This window comes from Balearica regulorum, chromosome 4 (genome assembly GCF_011004875.1).
Source record: "Balearica regulorum gibbericeps isolate bBalReg1 chromosome 4, bBalReg1.pri, whole genome shotgun sequence".
In the NCBI taxonomy this organism is placed as follows: domain Eukaryota; kingdom Metazoa; phylum Chordata; class Aves; order Gruiformes; family Gruidae; genus Balearica; species Balearica regulorum.
In genome coordinates this window covers 34,164,146-34,190,889 of record NC_046187.1, presented here as the reverse complement: position 1 = coordinate 34,190,889, position 26,744 = coordinate 34,164,146, and the positions used below count along the sequence as shown (strand labels likewise).

The 26,744-nt window shown below is 40.3% G+C and overlaps 1 protein-coding gene across 4 annotated transcripts in view; it reads right to left on the bottom strand.

The window, feature by feature from the left end:
- Positions 1-26,744, bottom strand: part of TRIM2 (tripartite motif containing 2) — a 131,400-nt gene that overhangs the window by 78,260 nt on the left and 26,396 nt on the right. Inside the window, exon 1 of one of the 4 annotated variants that reach the window (XM_075751729.1) lies at positions 17,658-18,610. The exons of 1 other annotated variant lie outside the window; for it this stretch is intronic. The gene's annotated coding sequence lies outside the window, so the exon portion shown is untranslated. Of the gene's footprint in view, positions 1-14,888; positions 14,921-17,102; positions 18,611-26,744 lie in introns of those variants that run through there. 2 more of the 4 variants (XM_075751730.1, XM_075751725.1) reach the window with 2 other exon arrangements.

Below are 26,744 nucleotides of genomic sequence, written 5' to 3'. Positions count from 1 at the left end.
ATAGTCACAACATAGGCACCTTAAGGTAAGGTTCTGTGAGATAACCAAGCTGATCTGGCAACTTACTGCTGTCAAAAGTGGAGGTGTTGAGACTCCCCTCTCTTCAGCACCACACGGTGACCCCCTGTCTGGTCCCCCCATCATTTCAAGGGAAGGTAATGTAGCACAGAAGCAAATAGTTCTCTCCCAGTTTAGTGATCTTAAAGAGACAGAAGAGGTATTGCACTAAGTGAATACTCCCTGAAATTTAAGCTCCTTGCCTCAGCCATCTATGATCCCACCTGTCTCCCCAAGCTCCTTTCTCCTTTGTTGTTTGAATTGAATTGTTCCTAGTTAATTGAATACTCTGCTTACAGCTGCTGATCCCATTTCATCCCAGCTCTGTCCTACTTTCTTATGCCTCTAGTTTGGCTGTGAGGTCTGTCTGCCACCAAAATCGGTCTCATCAAGTCTCTTATAACAACTCCCTGCATAAATATCATGCTTTGTACTTCAGCCTCAGCCTCTTTGAGCTCTTTTCTGCTTTGGAAATAATTAAAATCCTCCTTAAAAACCATGCCGTCTCTCTGGCTTTCACTGGTTTTTTTCTGACCTTTCTGATTAATTCTTCTCTCAGCATCTACCTCTTCCTCTCTCACACTCCCAAGGCACGCTACTTCGGGTTATATTCTATCCAGCTTTTAGTATTTGCCTGTGCAGGTTCCTTTACCATTTTTATGTCAATGACTTATAAGCATGTATTTCTATTTTTCAGCTTTCTGCTTTTCTCCCATCCCATATTTTACCCTGTGTTTTAGGTATACTGTATTAAATGCCTTCACAGCTCCTAATTTTAGGATCCTTTTCTGGGGGCAAATTAAAATAGTCCAATCACACTACATTCATTACTGTATAGTCCTGGCACAAATCATTTCCCTCCCCCTTTGCTTTGCAAAGAAGCCGAGCCCCCTGCAGAAGCAGATGCTGAAGTTAGCACCTCATTCAGATGGGCAGGCATATCGCAGCTCTCAGGCTTCTGCTGACAGGCTGCGCACGAGTTCTGGCACATATCGCTGCATCACAATGTGCTGGGGTCACGTTTGCAAGTTTTTCTTCACAGTGAGACATACTAGGCACGTTCTTCAAGGATATCTGAGATTCTGGTGCAATTGCACAGCTCCATCAGCTGCCACCCAAGTATATAACCTACGCTGCCTATACTTTTACCCAGATTTCCTGTTTAGTTAACCCTGTGCTATCCACATTAACAACATTATTTTACTAGAGTTCTCTTCTTTCTGTATCTTCAACATGTAAATCTCTGCCCAGATCCACCATGTGATCACAGTATTTGATTACTTTAATTATTTTGATTACTGAGCCTGGATCTTATTCCCAATGCACCTACATTGTTCTCCACAGAAAATTCAGCAACTGGGGTCATCTTTTGTTCAATACCCCAGCCACATTGCCTACAATCCCCATGCCAGCCATGCTTTCTTGTCCTGAGCTTCAAGGCCTTTTCAGAGTTTCTCCTTTCTTATTGATCCACTCCCACAGCTCTCTTCATCACAAGGCCTGTCTTTTCAGCCTTCTTTCTTCCTACAAAGCTCTCTTTTTCTACCTTGTCCTCTATGCAGAGAATGCCCTGCTTCAACAAACCATCTATTATTCTTTCATTTCTACAATCCACATGTCATAAAATATAGAAATAATGTATCAGAAAGAGACTGAGAAGCAATAAATAGGTGACAAGTCACACCAGGAAGAGAGATGTCTCATCTGCACATATAAATTATATGTGCTAGAAATTTTCTATCAATCAACCACATACCATATGTTATGCACCTTACACTATTAGATTTTTTTACAGAACAGGATAGGCATCAAAAGCCCTTGATGGATATGGATCAAGTGCCCAAACACTGTACATGAGATTGTGAAAAGACTGCTATGAAAAGACTGTTTGTAGATGCACAAGAGAAAGCAAGCTAGCTATTACATCTCTGATTCCCATGGCAATTTATTTAAGATGCTAATGCAGTGTAGCCACAAATAAAGAAACAAAAGAGAGAGCAAGAATGAGCTGATTTAGTGGACTATGTTGAAAAGGCACACTTTAGACAAAGTCACCCTGGCTATAACTCCTGTGACTCCACTCATAGAATTCTGCCAAGGATGAAGCTGCCTCTTTGTCCTTAAGCCTTGTCTGATGCAGGAAAATTGTTACCAGCTCTGCCAACGGTACCAACCCAGTCACCAGCTAAGTGAGATGGCGAAGCTGATTTAACAGCTTACTTTTACCAAAAGAGTCATCCTGCTCCCTCTCTTCATTGCCATTCCCATCTGCACAGGCCTGCCCCCGCCCTTACACATGTTCCAGGAACGGTGTGAAAGCTCACAGATCAAATTTGTCTTGCTGGATATGTTTTTCAGACAGGTTAATGCTCTGACTCATCTCCCTGCCATGTTAAACAGCACAAGAGCCAGCGGAGGGAAGCAGTAAACACACGAGGCTGGAAGCAGGAGAGGGAAAGAGGTGGAGACCAGAATCACCGCCTTCTTTTTCATAAGCAGAAACCTGGCTATCAACCCTAGAAGCTACCATTCATTCTGGGGTGAGGCCTAAAACTATGAGCCCCAAAACCATGTCACTCTTAAACAGAAGGTCTCAAAAGCTCCTGTAACCCCTTGTTTGATTTTCAGCAAGCACTAAAATGTTTTATTGAAATGTATTTTCCAAAGGAAGGTGAGACTTTATTTTAATTAAATGCAAGTTTCTGAAAACATTGTAATAATTTGATTTCCTAGGAAAAAATCAGATAGGAGAAAGATTCTGACAGGGGGAAAAAAAAACCAACAAAACAAACAAACCAACAAATATTTAAGTTTTCTGCATCTGAAACCAGAAAGTATTTGTGTTATAAATCACTGGAACTTAACTTCGCCCACTCCCTGGGTTGCAGGCTCCATGGGGTAACATTTTGACTCTGTCCGCTTCCATATTACCATCCATGCATCTGGTTTCTACCATTTATTGTTTGCTTGGTAAAGCTGTTTTTTCTCCTTTCCCTTTTTGTGGCCTCAGCCTCATCTCACTTTGCCCTTTCTTCTCAAAATACAGTCCCAGCTGGATAGCATTTTGCATGTCCTCTGCTTCCCCTTTGGGGGCCAACAAGGAACCCCAGCCCCCTGAGGCTCAGCCTGACCAGTTCATATCTACGCCTCTGCTGGAAGGAGACCTCTCCTCCTTCTCCAGCAGTAGCCGCAGATGCTGCAGAATGGAGTGCGATGGTTTTTGTCATGCTTTACTGGCCTGGTTTCTATTATAAAGTGGGTCACAAGTTATTCCCAGAAAGCACACAAGCTCAAGCAATGAAAGACTCTGTGTAGTGACAAAAGAAGTGAAACTCTGGAAATTAATTGTTTCATTTTTCTTTAAGAAAGGAAAACAAATGGCAGAAATGGCAAGGGGAAAAGATCATGTGCAGATGCAGCACACTAACATATGAAGCTGCAATCAATGGGAACTTGGGCCTAGTCCCAGCTCAGACCATGTGCATTTTGAACTTTGAGCTCTTGGACCATTTCCTAATTAGAGAGTGAGCGACACACTGTGGAACTATTTAACCCTTTGATGGTGCCTCATGAGGTTTAGCAAATGCCAGAAAAGACTCTGGGGATGTGTCTAACCCCTGGAGGCCACATCTGACTACAGGAAATATTCTGTGCTCCAAATGGCTTAGGGAAACAACTGCTGTCACCACCTCACTCTTCATGGCTCTCTATACAGAAAGGTCAGGCTTACAACTACTTCGTCCTGCACTGCTGAGTGATTGCTCCATCTCCCCCTAATCTGCCAGCTCCGCCTCTCTTCAAGGCTCCTCACGTCTCCTCCAAGCTCATCAGTAATGCCACACCAAGGATCAGAGCAAACAGAGGTACACAAGCCTGGAATTTAATAGTGTAAATAACGCCACATTGCACAGAGACTTGCTTCTCTACTTCACAGGAGTGGAAAAGCAGCAGACCATTATAAAAATTTAACTGTAACCAAAAAACCAAACATTATAGCATTAGGAGCTGTGTAGAAAGAAACAAGGGTTATATAACTGATGTACATCAACAGCTTCATATAATTTCTATCCCATCTGACCATCTGTTTTAATTAAATCTGGACTAGCGATGTCTTACCTATTTCACAGAAGTACTGTGTGGATACATTTACAGTGCTTTGAAGATCTCACTGAAGACATTTTGGACATACAAACTGTTACTACTTTCTTTATTGATTGAGAAATACATCCTTTGAGAGCCAATAAACAGGATAACTACTTTGGCAGGATAAGTTTTGTTTAAAATTTCCTGCCACCTCTAAGGTCACTCATTCCAAACATAACACAAATACACTAATAAAAGGAGAGGCACCTCCAAAAATACGTGCACCATGGGTAAAGATTAACTTTGGGGTTGTAGAGCACAGTAAACCTACAAGCTTAAATTCCATGTACGCAAGTTTTCTCCTATTTTCCTTGAGTCCCATGTCCTGGTAAGAGGTGGTTCACAGGCCCCAATTGACACAGAGCTCAGAGGACACCTTTCAAGTACAAACTGGTCTTTGCACATGCCTTTCATTTGCCATTCAGGTGTGTTCTACCTTAACTGAGAGCCTCAGTTGCCCATCTCACCTGGCAGTCTGGTAGTCTGAGAGTTTTGGAGCCTCAAGGTTTGTCTAGACTGCACTGTGATAGGAAGAAATATCAAAGCTAGCTCTAAAATAGCTGTCTAGTATATGTGCTGCTAAAGTACTAGAGAACTCAGTCAAGAAGCAAAGCAAATTAGCCTGTCTTAGACACCATGCTGCCATAACTGGGCTTCTATCCCCAAGCTGGCTATAAGCAACTTTGAACTGTGCTATACTACGCTACAGGCATTTCTCTATTAAATTCTGTGAACGAACCTAGACACAATATTTAAATTCCACTGTTGCTCAGGGGTGATTCATGCACTTCTAGTGGGATTTTTCAAACAGTGCTGAAACACCCCTTAGCTATGATTAGCTTTAGAGTTCACAAAAGTATTTCAGAAGGACAAATGTTTTGGCTTTGCAGCAGACCCACATTCAGAGCACCAGGTACTTGAAAAAAAGAGCCACTGACACCAGCAGCACACACATCCACCATAATTTCAAATTACAAGATTAATTGTCTCCAAGGAATGCTTTTCTAGATAACATATAAACATTTCCAGCAGTATCTTTGGAACAGATAAATTGGTATGAAAAAACACACCATCTCCCTTACTAGGTATGGCCTTTGCCATGTGAGCTTGTTCACAAGGAAAAAGAAATAGCTTCCCCAGTTCCTCACACTGTGGGGTGAGATGCCCCTGCTCACACAGAACTCAAGGGAGATATTCAAAAGCTCTTTTGTGAAGACCTTGCTGTCACACAACAAATAGATATGATTAATTAGAAGACTGCCTTCAAGATAGCAGTGGCTCCTGCTCTCATTATAAACCCCATTCATCTTGAACACAGCAGTAAATATCCCACTTGCTGCTTTGGCACAGAACCAAACCTCTGCATCAACAAGAGCAAAGGATGCTCAGAGACCAGGAGGTATTTGCCCATCACAGGAAAAATGCTCAGATTAGCAATGCGGTGACCTTGGTTCAAAGAAAGCACTTTAATATGTGCCTTCCTTTTAAGCATATGAGAACTCCCGCTGATTTCACTGTCACATCAATGAGGTCAGCCATGGATTTATCCAGGAACTAAAAGGAATTAACTCCCTTCACACACACACACACACTTACCCTGAATAATGGTCAGAGTGGTCTGCACCTCACAATGCAAATATGACTTGTCCCTCCCCACTCCCAAGGTAGATCAGCAGTTTACCTCTCCTTGAATGAGATTACCCATGCATATGTCATCTGCCTACTTGCTGAATCAGTGAGGGGAATACCAAGAAAAATGCAATACCCAGCTTCCTTCTACACTTCCTTTCTACCCAGCAAGCCTAGTTAAAGTGTGCATGCAGAAACACTTAAATAATTTAAACACTTGAAACGGAACTGCAGAGGCACAACAAAGGACAGAATCATTCACTTCAATGAGCAAATGCTTTTAAAAGATGATGTGTACTTATAGAAGCCTACAAGCAAACACAACAGTCCAAGTTTTCGGTAATCTCATATAACAGGCTAGTAAGAAGCAATTTTGATGAATTCCAGGTATTCTCATGTCAGGTTCCCAGTGATTGCCTATCCCCCTATAAAAATAGGGCCATGCTAGTTCTCAAGCAAAGCTCTGTTACAGAGGTATGCTGAACAGTAGGAGAGGGAAAGAAGACCTTAATATCAAAAGACATTACAAACTTTAGCCATGCAGGAGAACCCAATTAAAATATAAAAGTCCCCTGATTCAAGTAGCATATGGCTAAAGCTGTCGTGTAATCAGAACCAAACCACTCATGTGTCTGGATTTAATTATGTCATGCCATTTTATAGCAGCCTAAGAAAACTGAACTGGGGGTAAAAACAATCCCAGAGTAATTCTTCAGTCAATCACACATATAAGAACCTGGGTAAAAATGGATAACAGACAATATCAGCAGACTGAGCACACACAGGTTCTTATTACAGGCAAGAACAACAAAAAGGTCTATAGACAAACAGCCCACCGCAGAGTGAAAGCACCAATGCTATCACAAATTTCTGTATGCTCTATAAAATTCAAGCAAATCTACTAAACTAATGCATACTGAAAGAATGGAGTTCTGTTCAACATGCTCTCACTGATTTGAAAAGAAATTGAATTAATGGAATGCTAAAATGCTTCAGATATATTTTGTTATGAGTTCTCCAGGTATTTAAAACAAATTCTCCATAAGAAAGTATTTGTATGAAATTGTATGAAAACTTAGTTATGGGGGAAAGTCTACATAAGAACATACTTGCAATTAATATGGAAGTATAAAGGACATGACTGAGAATTAAACATGACATTCAATTTTTTTATTCAATGTGAGTCTAAAATCAACTAAATAGTATCTTTTTATTTGCAAACAAAAATGTCTAGATAAATTTCTTGCAAATTTCTTAACTGGGGGGAAGGAACTTAAAGTCTTTTGAAATATTTTCTAGCCAGCAAAGAAGTTTGGGAATATTGTATATTCTATCTCAAGCAAATAAAAAAAGAAATATGTATATGCAAAAGCAATACCAATGTTATCTAAATTAGTAAAGGTCTTCTGAAGATAGGCAGAATTAAAATTAAAATCTCTATAACCTGGATCCAGCATCACTATATTTTTATAGTGATATGAAATCAGTTCCATCTCAGTCTGCTTTTCGTTCTATTTTTTAAACTGCCATTTAAAAAAATCCAAACACTTCTTTCAGCAATCAGGCTTCTTATTGCTCTAAAAATAATGAATATGCTGCCTTATTCTTTGAGCAAGGACTCCCTGATTTCTATTAAAACAGTCACAGCTGCCTGACTGCAGCCCAGAGCTCTACCAGGGCCTTTGTGTTGACGCTGTCTACAACATGGATTAAATTATAGCTTGCACACTGTGATTCTGTTTGCACGCAAGGAAGAAAATCTGTTGTGAGGCAATACTGCATAGTACCCAGTATCTGGATGAACAGCAGGCCTTGAAAATTTCTGTGCATTCGCTTGTGCTTTTCTGCGTGCTTGTCAAGATCAGCAATGTGGCATGTTTCTTGCTTTGAAAGGATTGTTGTTTGCTCTTGGTTGCTTTCTGACTCCAGCTCAAGCTGAAAGAGACCTCACACGAGGAGGCGATGATAATTGCAATATAATTGCTAAAAAATAAGCAATTGCTTGGATTAACACCGTTATTTTAAAGCTATATTTCTTAGCCATTTTAAGGACAGGTTAAAGACAGCAAAAAGCAGAAGTCAGCCAGAAAGGAAGCTTATCTTGCAGACAGTCTCACTGGCATCCCTAGATATGATGATGCCTAAAACAAAAGACATGTGAACCCCTTGATATTCCAGAGGATTCAAGAGTGATAATGGCACAATTCGGAGTAACAGGACACAGGCACTCTGTAAAGGAAGTATATATTCTGCAGATTCAAAAATCTGCTTAACTTCTGAATGAGGGAAAAAGTTAAATTTTTCCCAGTACTATTTCAAAAAATGAAAGTGAAGACATATGGACCAGCCTTTTTGCCTTTCACTTCCTTTCTCATCCACAGTAATCTCAGCTTCTATGGCAAGTTCCAACACCAGTTTTTAGAAGGGGAAGAACCCCCAGAGATATTTTATACCATCCTCAACAGAATTAATTACCATTCAGATTTTTACTAAGAAATCTTGTTATAGCTATACTGAAGAACCTCCTTGCTACATGAAGGTACCGACTGCCACGCTGTCTGCCCAAAGCAACATTTTGTTGTCAATTGTGCATTTTTAGTCCATTTTGATAGTATCACCTGTAAGCATGTAATTTCATATTTCTCCATTAAGTGACCCTGCTTTCAGCAGTTAATAGATTGACAGCCTTTAGTGGCTGGGGTGAAATTTTTCATGGTAGATGTTTGCCTAAAAAAAAAAAAAAAAAAAAAAATCAGCCAAAATCATTGAGTCATTTCTGAGAACAAGACTAAGAAAAATCAGATTGCTTTGCATCATAAAAATTCCAGTGCCTTTATTTGAGAACCATTTAAATTCCCTGCTTTGCAGTAGGAGCCTGAATACTAAACAATAGGGAGAGGCTTTATGCCAGAGAATGTCTTTTTTAAAATCACATGAGTATGTACACTAACTTCACTATGTCCTGATGCATATTCATTTGGGAGATGAAATTTTGATGCAGTATAGGCAGCTTTCTTTCTGTCCTTTCCTAGTGTTTGTGTAACATACCTCCGATACTCTAATATTATTTTTTTTTACGCTGAGGATGTATTGATATAAGTACATTTGTAGCTACTGATGTTTAGTATTATTTGACACTCATTAACAGAATTACAGAATCACAGAACCACAGAATGGCTCAGGGGGGAAGGATCTTCTGGAGGTGATCTGGTCCAACCCCCCTGCTCAAGCAGGGCCACCTAAAGCTGGCTGCTCAGGACCATGTCCAGTCAGGTTTTTAATATCTCCAAGAATGGAGACTCTACAACCCCTCTGGGCAACCTCTGCCAGTGTTCAGTCACTCTCACAGTTTCCTGTGTTGTTTCCTGATGTTCAGACAGCACCTCCTGTGTTTCAGTTTGTGCCCATTGTCTCTCGCCCTGTCACTGGGCACCATTGAAAAGAGCCTGGCTACATCCTCTTTGCACTCTCCCTTCAGGTTTTTGTACACATTGATGAGATCCTCCCTGAGCCTTCTCTTCTCCAAGCTAAACAATGCCAGCTCTCTCAGCCCTTCCTTGTAGGAGAGAAGGTCCCATCTCTTTATCATCTTCATGGCCCTTTGCTGGACTCTCCAGTATGTCCATCTCTCTCATATACTGGGAAGCCCAGAACTGGACACAGCACTCAAGGTGTGGCCTCACCAGTCCTGAGGGGAAGGATTACCTCCCTCCGTCTGCTGGCAGCACTCCTAATGCAGCCCAGGGTATCATTCACCTTCTTTGCTACAAAGGTACTGATATTTGAAGAAAGCCTGCTTTGGGATGCCAGCTTTTGATGCCAATTAAAGACCTGTGTCTTCATTGTAAAAACAGGTAATGGGGTAATGGGTCAAATTCCAACTGTTTTTCTTGTCCATCTACAAACCACTATGACCTCTACAATTTATAAGAATAACACACACCTGGATTTGGGCACAAAATTTTTGGTCAAAGAGAATGGAACAAACCTCTAGAAGGGATTAGGTAAGACCAAACAATGCACACATTTCTTTTGTGAAAAGTCCTTTCTTCTCCATTCATAAGACATTTCTCCTCTCCTATGTAGCAAGCCTCAATCAATGATTACAAAGAGAAGATTGACAACACATAAAGTTGTAAAAATAGAAACCTCATCCAGGTAGATATTTTGTTCCAAGGAATAAAAAAAAAATCAAATACTCTGTGAAGTCCTGTAGAGATGTCAGTACTGCAGTCAAATTTACATAAAAGGTTGCACCAGAGATGGCCTTAAGGATAAACCTTGCAGCAGAGGAAGATATTAAACAAGACACATCAAACCCAGTTCAATAAAAGAGGACAGACTGAATTCACAAGGCACTGCAGAAAACTCTCTGGTATGAAGATTAGTATTCCCATGGACAGCTCTCAGAAGACAGTACCTTTACATATCGCCCTACAAAAATTCTCAAAAACATGAAATACTGCTCTTTTTATTGTATATTGTACTAACACTATTTCCTCACTGTTGGGGTTGTTCCTTCCCTATTTACATCTATGTTAGCCAGCTCAAGACCTTATGGTGGTGAAGAAGCAGGCTTTGCAGGTGAGCAATAGCGGAAGGTCTTGGTCCAGACACAGCCAGTGGAATCTGTTCAGTGAATGAAGCCAAGCGAATGGAAAAAAGAGACTCCTCTGTCACTGTATTTCTCTGAGTTGGCTCTTAGTGGGATCACGCTTTGTCTATAGCAAATAAAATGGCCAAGAATTGTTAGTAGCTACAATTAAACCATTCATTGTGCCTTTTGGAAAATGACGGATGGAGTTTCTTGTACCATCCACACCCCAGCTGCACTCTTTATCAATTCCTCCTTCATGAAAGTTGTGCCATTCGAGCATCTGTTCTGAATCAGTAGATAAACAAACCACCATGGACTTCTTTGTACACATACCCATTGACAGCAACCCATTGACCTAGAGAATTGCACTGTCAGTGTGATAGGCAGCCCTACACCTACTTTTACTCTCCATACCTGATTAAACCAATCAGTTGAAGGGCTCTCTTTATACACACATTTATTTAGAAGCACAGAAGATGACATAGTGATGTTGTGCCACTTGCTGCTCTGGCAACACTCAAATTTTCCTCAGCAACAAATAGAGGGGAAGCAGGAAAAGGCTTTCCAGACAATAGGGTCAGAGTAGTGTGGGGTCTCTGCTGCTGAAAGATCTAGGCAGTGTTTTCCCAGCTCCCTAAATCAGGGCTGCATAACATCAGCTCTGATTTCTCCTAGGGCTACCTGGCTGAAGATCAAGGAGCAGAGAGCTTTCTTCTTTCTGCCCTTCACAGTACTTGCAATCAGGTGAGGTTCTCTCTGTGTCTAACTGCCCTCACATCTTCAAGAATAAAGCAAAGCAAAACTTTTCAGAAGACATTTTAAGGACAGAACCATATTTTAAAAGCGTTACTCCAAGCTAATGATGTGGCCTTTTGTTGCCTCAAGAGGATAAACTCACGCTTCCTGAGAAATAAAAACAACTGTTTTGCATGGTGGTCCTCTCTGATGCTGACCAAGCAATGAACATTTCTGGAAAAAAGAATTAGCTGCAATTATTATTTCAGTGCATGAAAAATCAAGGTCAGAACCAAAGCAAACCATCACGAGTCTCCTAATAATTACAATGAAAGTAATTACTTATTTTCTCATCAATAATTATTGATTTCTAGAAGGCTTCCAATGTCCATAGTGTGGTGTTCATTATAAGCACTATACAAAGCTATCCATGTTAGAAGATTCATTCTGTTAACTCTCAACATGCTTTTAAAAACAAAAAAAGCTGAACAAATTCTCTGTTTCTCATTTTAAATTACACAATCTTAATTTTATAGAGAAAAAGAGTACTTGGGCTATTCCACCTGGTAGGAACACTGATGGTTGAAAGTCCCTTTGGGGTAAACTTTTGCCATGAGAATATGCAGTATGAGTTACATTCACTTGTAGGATGGCTATGTCTTGGCCCAGGGTTAATATGTATATTGCCCTGGGAACTCGAAACATGCTAAAATAATTGAGGTGTTAGTTGATTTAATTCTGTAATCAATTTTCAGCCTCATTACTTCACTTTTGCATAGCAATTACCTAATGCCTCAGCATTAACTAATGACTAATTTAAAATCTGTCTGAGGGCTACACATACTGTTACAAAGCCGTAACAACCTATGGATTCAGATATGTCAGTAGGGCAACACTCAGAATGTCAAGGGAGTGGATCTCAACATCCTCTCTCAAAAAACTAGCCCTGACAGCTAGGACGAAATACTTCTCTGCATCCTGCCAAGACAGAGCCAAAGACACATATTTCAGCGAACATTCTTCCAAAGAAGAATGGAAGCTGGTTCATTACAATGCATTCAAAAGAGGTAGCTCACTTTCAGTCTGTAGACTCTTGCAGTTCTTAAAAAGGCCCCTTGCATGAGTGAATTCCCACTGAATTGAAGGGGAACGGGGAAACAACAGAAAAAGCTTTTATCTTTTTTGAATGATGTCCTTAGATATGTAAAGGAGACTCAAAAGTATTGAAGCCTTTAAATTAAGACTACCCATCTTTCTAAAAGATAAACAAGCTGCAGTGATTTGGTTAGTTCTGATTTACTGCCTTTAAAACTAGCTCCTTACTTTCAGGAATGCTTTGAAATACATGAATGATAGGACAGGATTTCAGAATGTTCTTAACAGTAATCCATACCGCTCCTGGGGATAAATTATTTTGCCTTTAACCTTCTAGCTTATCCATTTGGGAATCACATTATTGTCTCATAAAAATGAGGCACCTGTCTTAATATTCCTGAACTAATGAGTTCTAAAAAAATCCTTTCAAAGTACTAGCTAACCAGATTGATAAACTACTGCTTTATCCATCCAGATCAAGCTGGATTTACGGTTAATTGCATACTTGCAAATAATCTTTCAGACTGTTTTATTCATTGTTCCCTGTATGCACAAAAAAACCCACCCAACAAATAAACACAGACAGACATTCGATGAGTACAATAGCCCTTCATGTTTGTCCGCTTGCATTTGTTTAGGTTCTCAACTGCATTATGGAAGGGACAACAGTGCCACTGTCAGAATATATTTAAATTTTGGCTGACACCAATGCCCACTGTTAGTTTTTAATATGTCACCACGGTTATACAAGTTGCAGTGTCAATGCAAAAAAAGATATTGTTGCAAAGTATAGTTTCAAACTGAAATTAAAAAATCTTGGGGAATTCAAGGTATTGTATCTTTCCAACTGCAACCTGACCCTCTGGGATCCTTTAGATTTTTTTCTTCATGCATATACAACCAGCGTTATGACCTCATAATAAAAATGGCACTTAGAAATCATTGTGGTTTGCACAATATAAATTTCCAGAAAGAATAATCATGCAGTTTTGCTCAGTTATGTCAGTTACATTGCTCAGTTAAGTTATAGCTTGTATTCACATACTACAGCCTTGCCTCATGAAGGATGATCTGAAGAATGTACAAACTGAATAAATGAAATTCCTTCAGAATGGAATAGTGTATTATAGTATGGCTTGTAAACTAGAGAGTTCTTCCAACTGATTTCAGATGGCAGATTCAGTCCTAGTTTACAGGTATAAAAACTACTTACACCACACCATTCAAACAAAAGGTAGCAGAAGAGGTGATGTTAACAGATGTGTGACTTCTGAAATCTACTTCTAAGATGGGTAAGGAGCAGAGAGATGGGGAAAATGTGTCTTACAGAAAATACAGATGAAGACTCTCGTCCCATATTATGATCCCCACTATTGAGCTGCCTGAATCACAGTATGTCCATGATGAGTCAATTAACCACTGACAGTCAGGTGTCATGTTGCTGTTATTTCATGTCAATAATTAACATTGAAATTTAGATCCTGTAAATAACCACAAGTAAACATGATGTGTTAAGCTTAATAATGAATATTATTACCTTTGTAATTAAGTTTAACATGAGCCTTATTAAATTAGTAATTGACAATAGTCTCTGAATGATTTTAAGTGTAATCCTCATCAGTGACCCACAACTATTTTCTAATTATAGTCATGTTTTGGTCAGTTGAGTTAATTTTGATTAATATTCTTCATTAACTTAACAGTTAAACATTAACAGCCTAAGGGAGATACTCCAAGTGAATCACTAAGTCAACTTTGAAATAAGGTCACAGTAAGGATATGTCATTTTCTTATTTTAACTACATGCAGTTTAAAGCACCATCTCTAGGCAAACTCTGGTATCCTGATGATATTCAGTTATAACATACTACAGACATCCATATTCTGAATTCAGATAAAAAGCCAAACAAGAAAGGTGGTAAGAGTATGATAAGGGGATATTGCTTTGTTTTAAAAAGAGCTTGTAAGTAATCTGGGGCACAGGATTACCTTCTGTTTCTATACAGTACCTAGCTCAGTGACCTTCCAATAAAAGTACTCCTAGATGCTACAGAAATAGTAAAGAGTAATAGTAATATAAATGCAGAATAAAATGATAATACCATTGGTGCCAGTCAGAATTTCATATCAGGTGTAATGACTGATGTTTAATGAACTGATCTGACACTGCACAGCTTCTTAGGAAACAAACAAGCCCTGTATAATTGGATTTAAAAGAAATTACAGCTGCTGATGAATATATTCAGCTATTTTCCTCAGATTTTTTCTTCATCCAAAGCCCACAGAAAACAGCAGCATCCCTATTTTATTTATTCTGTAACATTATCAAGGATGACTAAATAGACTGTGCCTACATGCGGTTTGCTGTTTGAAGATCAAAATCCAAAACAGCCTAGGTATCTGTGTTGTGATAAGTTACATTAATTGGTACCTCAGTTACCTTTTTATTCCTCAACTAGATGAGCATAATGTTTATCTTCCAAACAGATTTTTAAGTCTTAGTAAGTCTTAAATCATAGAAATGCTTGTGGCAAAGCAGACAGAAATTTGAAGACAGGAGAAAGGGGGAAAGGAAGGGAAGGAGGAAGGTTTAATTTCTGCAAGATGTTTATGGGAATTTGTCCTTACCTACCTCATTTGCTTCATAATTCTTCATGTAGGGAATTAGGAGAAAGGAGTAGCGATCACGGAATATTGACTGGAAAGAAAAGACCAACATGGAGACTTAGTCTTTCCTCAGACTACAGAAGAGAGAAGGTGGTCATGGAATGCAGTGTTCTCAGTTTTAAAGGGCAGCGGGGGCAGGACACATTTTCTCTAGGAGTAGAAGTGAAGAAACTAAAACGTACAAAAAGTTGCTTGCTTGTAGTAAGAGAGAGAACTTGGAGTGACACAGAACTCCCATCTTGAAAGAGAAGGAAAAAAGGAAAGAAACACTGGAAAGGAGTATATTCTTTTTCAGCATCTTGGTAGTAACAATGGATTTGGCACCATTAAATCTGGCCATTGACTGCTTTGCAGGGGTTACCTGTGTTGACAGCTGACCCTGTGCTTTGCATGGAGAATGCTGAGAATTCTCTTAAACTGGCCAGACAAGACTGGTGCGGTGCAGTCACTGGTGTACCCTTTCTTATTCTCCAAGAACCACAAGGTGAACAGTTTAGTTCCCTGATCAACCATGCACACTGCCTGGCTTTCCTACCAGCCAAGGTAAAGGATCAGGCAGTTTCACACCTCCCAGAAACGTTGGGCGGGGGGGGGGGGGGGGGGGGGCAGAATCCAGCAAGGCAGGCAATCACAGTGTCACTGATCTCTTTACCAGGAGGTAAAGGTATCTGAGAAGCTGACACACCAGCGAGCATAGGAATCCTCACACCTCAGTGCCTTCAAAGAAAGTTACAAAGCATTGATGCATGTAATAGTAAATGAGGTTTCAGCTCAGGGCTGCAGCACCAAGAACTGCAGGGGATTGTTTAATATTCAGTGAGCATATGCCTACAAAGTCAGTGCACACGCTATCAGAATTTCAGCATCCTGCTGCGCATCAGTGAACTTTGTTTAGGCTTCATCAGGATCCATTTACATTGTGGATAAAAGATTTTGGAAGGAAAAATGGTATACAATGCAAAGTGCAAAAGAAAAGGCAAAAAGCTGCTTTTCTGGACATTCATCAGGAAGATCCCCAAGCAGATTTTAAATAAAACATCTCTGAAATTTTCTATCCATGTCCCAAATCTTCCCAGAAGAACGTCTGAAATTATTCAGGGCACATATAAATAATTTCTCTACATTTTAGGGACTTAGGCAGGGGCTTTCAACATTTAATCCAGGCAAGCAGTGGATTAACTGCCTTCAGCTGAAAGCCTGACAGCTGACAACTCTTCCCCAAGCACATGGCATTTGATGTCTGCCATTTTAATATTTTGACATTTTTGTGTGAGACATTGTCCTGAAAGGTCACCACTTGTCTCAGCAGTTGGCTGGCTGCCACTCAGGCTTGGGAAGCTTAGCTCCACAGCTGTCATCAAAAATGACCACTTTCACAGTTAAATTTCAGGGAAGCTATGAATTTCTGACTGTGTGTGAGGGGAAAAAGGAGACAAGAGAAAGGAAAGAGAAGCTCCAAAATCACCTTTTGTTGCTGCAATGAAGACAGGCATTTCTACATGTGTCTGTAAGGTGAGGCTGAAGAATTGCAAAAGGAGCTTATAAACAACAGATTGAGAAACATACCTGTGTTATAGCAGCATTATCAAGGGAGTAATACCATGAATGTGTTTAGCCCTTCTGTGCAGCAAACAACACAACATACGTACTCTCTCCCTAGTCACTTAATGGCAGTCGCCTGTTAACTGCAATAATGACATTTTCACATGGCTCATAAAAAGCTTATAGTACCACAACAGTCCCTAAGAAATAAGAAAACCTGTAAATAAAGCAAGAAACGCGTTGTGGCAACACAAACAAACCGGCTATAGCCTGCATTTCTTGTGCAATTATCTGACATTTATACTTGGTACTGCTCACAGGCTGTTTTCAATAAGCAGATTTCATTCATAGCACAGTAAGAATTCACTAGCCATAAACTCAATAGGACAATGGCACTACAGAAGCTTTGAATTAGAAAAGAGAATAAAAACCAAGATGCTGTTTCTTCAATGCTATGAGACCGAAAAACACTAACAAATACAAATTCTCTTCCTTACAGTATCACTACAACACTGAGAAACCTTCAAATCCACTACTTCCCAACCACCTTACTATCCTGCCTTCATGCCACATAGCAGATAAAGATCATCTTCAAGTACAGACAGAGTGAGATTGGTGAAAAACATGCATTGCTCACCGTGCTATGTTCATTGTTCTTATCAAGTCAGATGCAGACTTACTGGTGCCCCTTACGATGACTATTTGTTTGCGCTTCTGATAATAAAGTACTGTTGAGTTTCGTAATGAAAAGTCCAGGTTTACATTTATTGATTTTTAAAGAAAAGATTCCAGGTGAAAAATACCATGGCAGATTTCTCTCCTATGCGTTCGCAAGCCAACTATTACTGCTGAAGTATGTTTCTCGCTCTATATCCAACATTATCTAATCTAAACAGAAAACCATCTCTCTAGAAGTACCTCCTGGATTTGCTTGGCTTCTCCCCTCACAGACAAAGTGGCAATCAGACATCCCAAAAATCAACACACACAACTGCAAACTATTTGTTCCGGAAAGCTTCCACGCATCCCCTTCCCTCAGTAGCTCTTCCACTGAAAGCCAGAACAATACTGCAGAGAAGCTTTCCCTGTCAGGATGTTTTCAGCTTTCATCTCTCTGCTTTTTCAAGCAGAACGCTGAGGTAGAAACTCTAATTAGCAATCTGAAAGCAGCACACAGGCAAAGAATACTTACGTTTGCAACTGTATTTGTGATATTTGCACACTGATCCAACGACTGGTGATTACAAAGAAGAGAAAGAGCTTTTTAGGCTGCCTTTCAAGCCTCACAGCAGTGAAAAGAAGGCTGTTATCTGAAAGCTACTCATTTTCTATATGCTGTGCTCTCCTTGCTTCCCATGTGCATACAACACAGCTGCCAGATTTAATAACCATGTCAGCCTGCTTTCCTCATAAAGCAGCAGAGAGATGACAGGATGAAGATGAAGTAGCCAGCGTGTTAATCTGTAGTTATGGCTGCACTAAGCCTTGAATGAATGTCACGGTTTTATTGCCCTTGAAGAAAAAAAAAAAAAAAAAGAACCAAAAAACAACACTATTTGTGAAAAAAACATGCAAAAAGCTTTCAGATATGTTAATCCATACTTGCCTCAGTGACATTAAAGTACATGAAAGAAATGTTCTTTTTTTCTCAGTTAACAAATCCTAGGACTTGAGTTAATTCCTTTCTACTATGTCCTGATCTTTCAGAATCCATTTGTCCTAGCAGTACACACGTGTAACCCAAAAGAACAAAACCATTAACTGACAAATTAGTCTAGCTTCATTCATTTTCCAATTCCTCTCTAGAAGGAAGTATTTCCATACCTATCTGTGCTGACTTCTTTCAGGACAAAAAAAGGTTAATTAAAAAGGGGGAAAATTCTCATTTACCATTTAAATTGTCCCCCGCACAGTGGTTCCTAGAGCACTGGACTTTAGTGTCTGATGTGGTCAGTTCACTGCCAAGGTGGAGCATTGCCATACCTCCAGCTGCAAAACCAGTTCCATGTGAGGGAAGGGTAGCCAGAGTTTACATGACAAGAGAAGGTGCCAGTCGCACGATCAAAACCACCAAACTAAAAATAAACCCAGAAACGTTCAGTTGAATTTGCAACAGCGCGGGGATGCCGCAGAGATCATATGACATCTGTGCGCGTCTTCTTTCTCTCATTTATATTCCCTTCACTTCCCTTGGAGACACCTGTCTCAGCGGGGAGTGGTTTCTGTGGAAACTATGGACAGTCAGCTTTCCCCTCAGAGAAACTGTTACTATGGCAACCTTACATAATGTATATGGCCTAGATTCTTTTTTAAAATAATCTAACGCTGAAATTCTCATTATGAAATTAGAGCTGATTTGTCTGGGGGGCAAGAAATATAGTTATTTAAAAATTGCATTAGAAATGTAGGATACAAAAGCCCAAATGGTATTACAAATTAAATGAGAGTGTAGGGGGCACTGTCATTACGTCACTCACAAAGACAAAATTATTTGTAAATTCCAGTAAACGAGGTCTATTATTTAGCATTTGTGGGAAGCGAGGAGGAAGGGAAGCATTTACTTGACATTATGGCTCAACATAACAATCAATACTGCAGTCTTAGAGAGTGGAGGTTTTTTCTGTGTGTTTATTCTTCCAGCAACCAGGACCTCACTTAATGACGTAAGCCCAAACACTGCTTACATCTACCCCCTTCAAAACTGAAATATTTCAAAGAAGTCAGTTATTCTACACAATGAAATTCTGCTACATTAAAACTCGAGGAAGTGCCTGAAAGGAGCTATATGAGTCAGTGAGGCATAGCATGCAGTGGAGCAGAAGCAGAAAAGGCACACTGCTGCTTATAGGACTTTGCTCTCAGCTCAGAGGAGACAAACCTGCCCATAGCCACGGTGGGGAGGGCAGATCTGTCAGATCATATCGGGGAGACAGGAAGGTTACAGCTCCGGTAATGGGGCTGGGTGGGGTGAGGGGGGTCTGCCTTCTAAACCAGCAGCTGAAGACCTGCCTGGGTTGGCAATGACATGAGGTGGTAGTCACGTCACAGACGTTTTGTGACCCCTGTGAAATGGGTAGGTAGATGTCTCCCCTCCCGTGCCTATCTGCAGCCACCCTTGCACATAACCCTTTTATCAGTAATACAGATCAAAAGTCAAATGGTTAAGAAGCCAAAGCTACCTGTTTAACTCGGCACAAAATCAGTCATTTCAGTTTGAAAAATATTGTTGGGGGAACTTTAGTAAAACCCTACTTCTGGGGTATCTGTGTTGCAACTAGGTGGATCAAGATGTCTCCTGACCTGTCAAACTTTTATTAGCATGAACTACATTAATATACAGGGGGACTGATTTTTCTTCTCCAATCCTATTCAGAAGAAGAAGAGAGAGCACCCTGCCTACAGAACATTTCACCAAACCTTACACAAGGTCCTCCTACACTCCACTGTGCAAAGGGGCTCTCCAGGTGGGACAAAGCAAGTGGGAAGCATTGCTTCAAACCCCACAGCATTTACATTCCTTTCTTGTGTGGTGGAGACACTTTTACAATGGAGACTCATGCTGCATGAAGGTGAGGTGTTGTTTGGGACGTTGCTTCTCCAAGCAGGTGTTTAAGAACCAAGACCAGGGTTTCACAAAAAACCTGCTGGTACCACAAGTGATGGGACATTCTCTAAATCAAAATCCCGCAAAGGGGTTTCCCTGTACTGGGAACAGTTTGACTTCTAAATTAAAGAAGAAAACTTCTCCATAAATTGCATTGAATACCCAAACTTACACAGGAGAGCTACTCTGACAATCACACGGAGAACTATTTTGTCAGAGGCTGTGTACATACACCTTTTTGTCTGTGAAACTCAAGTGTTATATGAAGATGTGAAAGCATTAAGCGTTATCTCTCTTTTACACAGAAAAACAAAGCAGGTGTGGTGCATGGTGTTAACTTCAACTGGGTTTGAGAAAGTTCAGCACCACCAGGATACACTCTGCACCTTACATGACTGAAACTTTTATGGTTTATCAAATATCACATTCCCAGTCAAACATTACACAGCAGTCAGGCCTCCCCTGATGTTTGACTTTTGAACCCCAGGGGTCTCATGTTCTATCCACAGGATATACCAACCACAATGTGTTACAAACAATATTTTGCCTTCTAAAACTAAATAAAATAAAATAAAAATAAAATAAAATAAAAAATTAATCTTCTATACAAAGTTAGACAAATAATTAGACAATGTCTAGTGAAACATGTTTAGTGGCCCTAGGAAAGACAATATATACAAAAGAAAAGCACTAAAATTAAGATTCCTTAAGAAGATTAGAAAGCGTTACGCCGTCACTTAAACTCACGTAGTTCTGGCATTTTTGCTATGTAAAACCTTGAACTTCAAAGAGTACATTGCACAAAGACAGCAACAGGGACAAATTGAGAAATGAATATTATAACAAGGTAAAGCAATGAAGTTAATAGCTTATTTTAGAAAAAGAAGCAAACACCTGACACAGAATGAGAAGGCTCAACTACTTTTCATAGCTGTGCCAACTCTCCCAACATAGAAAAGCATAGCACAGCACAGCAAAAGCCAACTTGGTTATATGGCTTCTGGACTGGGCTAAGTAACATCTAGACAGCACAGCGAGGAAGCAGCATGATCTTGGATCCCTCTCCATTTATCTATGCAAATGTTCTGTGTGTATCCAATTCATGGACACTTGCGGCTTCCTCAAGCATAGGGCAGGGTGTTTGGGCACCAACCTCAGGAGCAGCCATCTCACTAGTACCAGTGTACTTCCAGTAAGTAACCTACAGCACTTACATTTCTTACCTTAAACTCTGCCTTTAGCTACCTGGGGATCGCAAGTTACCCGGATTTCTGATCACACTGTGATCAGGGACCTGGCTGAGATACTGCTGAGAAGGCAGTTAGTCTAACAAAGAGTTGCATTCACAGCAGGACTCAGGCACAGAGATGCAGCTGTAACCTGTGAACTTGCTGTTAGTTTCCTTCCAGCAGGGAGTTAACTCACTCCAGGAGTCTAAGCTTCTCTTGACAGCCCAGGATCTGCAATAATGGTCTCTCAGTGAATATACTTAGGAAAAAAATGTAATTGAGCTGTTATGACCTGAGCATTGTTTGGTGCACATCACTGAACATGATAGCAACCTCACAGCCTACCATACAGCTGAGAAAAGCAGGCTTCCAGCGGTTATTTAAAATGGCATCCACCTATTCCAGCAGTATTTATTATATGTTTCCCTGCATCTTCTCCCATGTCATTACATCAAGCCTATGAAAAAATATATTGACAACACAATATTATATATGGCTTTGCTCAGAGATAGAGACAAGTGTCAGTAGAAACCCTATGTAGCATATTGTATTATTTATTCTAGAATAAACCTCCAGTCAACATACCACCTCACTTAACTCCATGCTAGACTTTTACATAGACAAGTTACTTACGTTTTCAGGGTATTGACTGCTCAGATCTATACTGCTTTTGATACTGCAATCTCTTTCCTCCCATGGTCCTTTTATAGAGAAAGGGTCCTCCTTTCTATCTACTTGGATTGACATGGTTGGGATGAGAAAAAAATTCTTAGCAGTAAATAAAGGGAGAGACAGATTCACAAAGAGGCACAGGCAGGGGTGTCAGTTCCTAACCACAAGGTGCCTTGCAGTCTGCAGATCCCCCTGCCAAGAGTTCTGTGATGAAGCAATCCACAGGAATGACACCCACAAAAGCCAGCACATTAGCACAGAGCTGCCTAGCTTAGCTACTGCAAAATGAGAAGATCTTAAACTCTCTGCATGAACTTGGTATCCTCATCTGGGCTGCAGGAAAATGTCCATCCAACTGGGATTCATACATACCCATTCTCTTGAGTTAAATTCCCTTTCTCACAAAAGCTGACTGGGGAAGAGATGAGAGGCGATTACAGTACTCAAGAGATGACAGATTAGGGCTCAAATCTACTAGCAGCCAGACAAAAGTTTAACCAACATTCCCTTATTTAATCCTATCTTTTTAGGTTATTCTAAGGTAGGAATCCTCCTGAAGCTGCTGTCCTGATATTACTAAATAACAAAGGGAGTGAGGGAGAGAGAAAAGACCACTGTGTCTAGTAGTCTGGCTGTTGTTTAAGGCACTAACCTTGAAAGTTCAATCTCTGCTTCAGTAATTGGCTGTTCATTAGGAGTAGAATCAGGTTTCTGCGTCCTTGATGGCAGGAGCTATTTTGTTGGGGTAAACAGGTGGTTTCTGAGCTCTGCCAGACTAATTGCTTCAGAGAGGACAGGCACAGGGTGTCTTCTGTGATGGTCCTGACATGTCTAGGTAGGATGGAGATGCCTAGTTGCTCAGCCCTTGCTGCTATTTAGCACCTCCAGATGCCCGGGTCACATGGCAGGTTTCAAAGGCCTACATTTCTGCCTGAAGTGTTTAAGGTGGCCATTAGGTACTTAAGGCCATGTCTACAATGTGGGAGCAGGGCCACCTGAGCTGGCAAGGATCTGCATACTGACTCATAAACCAGAAATGCTGGGGAGTTCAGTGCAGAAACACACAATCTGGCTCTGTGCATGGTCACTAATAAGCCGTAGGTGCTGTGCACAAGGCTGCACTCCACCGTGGCTTTTCCAAATCGAGGGTTCCTGAACTGTAGTCTACCCCAGAGAGTAGTCAGGCCCTACATCTGGCCTCAGTCCCTGCACAGATCTTGCCTGAGTTCAGCCAAGGAAATAGTCATTATGGGGATTAAAACTAATCTGATTTCATCTAGCCTAGAAGACACAGGAAACAGATCAAAGGTGGATTTATGCCTGAGTTTCTCATGGATTTCAATTTCAGTTAATGCTCCCAACTGCAGGCCTGCCTATTTCTTTCCTTGTTTTAGTAGCAGAAATCATTGCCAAGGCTCTGGCAGCCAGGCCAGAAAATAGTGACAAACAGTGTAAGCTGATCTGGCAGGCTTCATGAAGGGCAGATTAAACAGTGACAGTCCCCAAGGTTTTTGTGATACGATTGCATGACATGGCCAATGAACTAGTCGCTCCCTAGGGTGAGAAGCAGAGATGATGTTCAGCTGCCTGGAGAGTGGAACATAGACTGCTCTGTAAAATTACATGTTATGACAACGTAAGATGCAAAGCACCATCTCTAAAGAAGGTGCTTTACCTCAAATAAACTCTGTGAATAGCTAAATACAAATCTGTCTATTCCTAAGTGGACTGAGCAATGTAGGAAAAAAAAAATTAAAAAAAAAAAAAAAAGAGAGACCTGCAAAAGGCCAATGTAGGAACTCAACAGTTCAACCCAGTCAATATGTCTTGCCTTTTTATCTATGCAAAGTCTCAGAGCCGTAGCTCTCATCATTTAAGATTGCTTTTCAAGAAATATTTGGGAATGTTCCCCTTTTACTAGGTCAAGTATTATTATATCAGAACATCAAGAATTCTCTGAGCTGTCTGTGCTCATGGCAAGGTTGTCTGGGACCTAAACCAGCCTCTTAGTTCTACTATCTACTTGAAACCTGATGATTTTCCTTGCTCTACAGGGTGGTGGATCTGTAAGTTTCTATTACCAAGACTGCATGATAACATTTCCTTTTTCAATCCAGACCACTCCATATGCTTCCAGATTTTCTCTTATATCACCAGACCAAATAAATTGATCCTACCTGAAATGTTGCCACTTAACATTGTATTACTTGACTCTTTCTGTACCCATTCTATCCAAATAATATGCATATGAAACAAAATGCTTTTAAACTGGAAAAAAAACCCCAAACAAACCCTATAACATCAAAAGAAGAACATTAGCCAGCAATCTTGATTTGATTTGTAGGTGCAGAATGGATAATATAAAAAGAAGCTGCACTGGGTCTATACAGGTACAGCACAGGAGGCTGCATTAAGATGACAACAAACGTAAAAGTAAAATTTGTCATTGACCATCTGAAACGATAGAGTTCTAGTAGCATAGAAGTGAAAGGTGAAAGCCTCATCTATGCCTCACTACTTTATCCAAAAAGGCAGGCAATTCAGATACATAACCACTAACAGTATAATTGAAAAGTGAGAAACAATTCTGCAAGGTTCCATAGAACAGAGGTTTTCTAATTCAGGTAGAAAATCATTCAAGTTTCCGTATTTCTCTGCTAAGGTCTGGATTGTATCTATTGACATCAGTTTGGGAGAGAAAAAATGTGCTGTTGAATTTGTCTCATGCTCAGAGAGCACTGCAACCAAGAGGCATAGTACAGCTTCTTAGCTGTCTCAGGGATTCAGTGTCATGTGGAAGATCTTTTTTCAGTGCTACAGGTTCTGCCTTTAACAGCTATTAGTGATTTCAACCACATCCGGACATGTTTTAATGACGTTATATGTAGCAAAAAGCCTCTTGAACACAGTACATGCAGCATCCTGTTTGGAGGGGTCTACCTGGCATTTATTATTAAATAAAGTTGTTTGGTTTGCTTACAGTTACTACAGGACAGGAGGTAAGAGACAGCGGGTGGAACTGAGGTGTTGGGATACACATGGGAAGATATATCCATAAAAGGGAAGTCAAACATAGTTTTATTTGGAAAACAAATAAGCAGCTGGTGACACAATTTCATCCTTGTCTTGCTCACCTTCCCTATTCTTCCTGCATTTTAGTACCTCAACACCATCACCATAACCAGCATTCACTTTTAGCCTTCTTAGCCCAGGGAGCTCAAAAAAGAACAAGAAATTATTACCTTTAGGTCTCCTGCTTCATCAAGACAGCGCAGACACACTTTGTCACCTGCTGTGACACCATTTCTGCCCTAGAAGTTCTGAACTAAAATGGATGTCTCCAGACTCCAGGGACATCCAGAGGGAGCTTTCCACAAACAGCACTGCTTACTTGGAATGTCTTAATGTTCATTAAATATGAGGAAACAAGTTAAAACACACAAACCAAAATTACCCACCAGAAGAATCATATTCCAATGTGACTAACACATTCAGCTAGTTAGACCCCTTTATGGCTTCACCTCCAATTTAAAATGAATTGAGTAACTTTCTGGGTGTCTGGGGGTTCCAAGTGGAATGGAAATGATGAAAGCACTTATTCAAAACACTTGTTAGCAATCTTTTCCAGCACTCCAGTCCAAACCAGCTATTTGAATGGATTACTTATAATTTAGGAACCACACACTATGCCATGTCTGAAAAAATGAATTCCCAGAGATGATGAGAATGCTGCAGAAATCACTGCATTCCAAGATTGTTGGAAGAGGGAGGAAAGATCTATGATGATGTATGTTAGCAGTATCTTTTATCTCCTTTAGAGTTTGCAGAAGTCCTGTTCCATGCACAGAGAGTTCCATGATTTCTAGAAGCGAGAGGGCTCTAGATGATTAGTGGAAAGGAATGAAAGATGTGAGTCTGCTCCTACCATCGTTTTCCCTAGATAATACAGAGATTTATTTAGACAGATCTCAGATAATCCCTGTGCCCGGAACTAATCTTTTCTTTTGACTCTAGGAGATACAAACTTCCTCCTGCTCCCAGGCTGAGCCTGAAACAAGGGAATAGAAAACAAACCCTTTTTTTTGTAGCATAATGCTCTAATATCCACCCCAGAAACAGGCTTTTGCCTTGACCTGCACATCTTTTTTTTGGCAATATATCTCATTGTACCCTTCAATCTGAAGCCAGAGAACTGAAAAATACCACTACTTGTTTGGCCTTCTCCAAATACAGTCCTGCTGCAGTAGATGACATCCATAAGGGAATCCTCGGTAGAAAAATGTGATAATGTATGGCTTTCAACCACACTTTGGTTGCTGAAAGTAAGAAAATTTGGATGCAGTCCCGTGCTTGCTGTTTTCTTTTGGCTACTTCTATGCTGAGCCTGAAGGCTCTTCATTGACTCTACAGGGTGCCTAATTCTGGTGCCTGGGCTTAACCTGTTGGGACTAAGCACCGTTCTTACAAGCATTGCAGAGCAGAACTGGAATTTTTGAAGTAGATACTACACATCTAAAACCAGAGCACTTGTGCTATAGGATCTCAAGTTCTTAGTCTTATTTCCATGCAGATTCACAGTAGCATCTCAGTGTGTACACTCGCTATATTATTCAAGGATACACATACTCCATCACAATCTTTGCACACACTGCGTGCAGCCATGTTCCTGCTTTCTCAGCTCAGATGCAGTATCATATGCATCTAAATATTTCTGTGCTAGGATTATTAGATACCTAAATGATTCTACTTTGCTGAAGAACATCATGTATCCTCT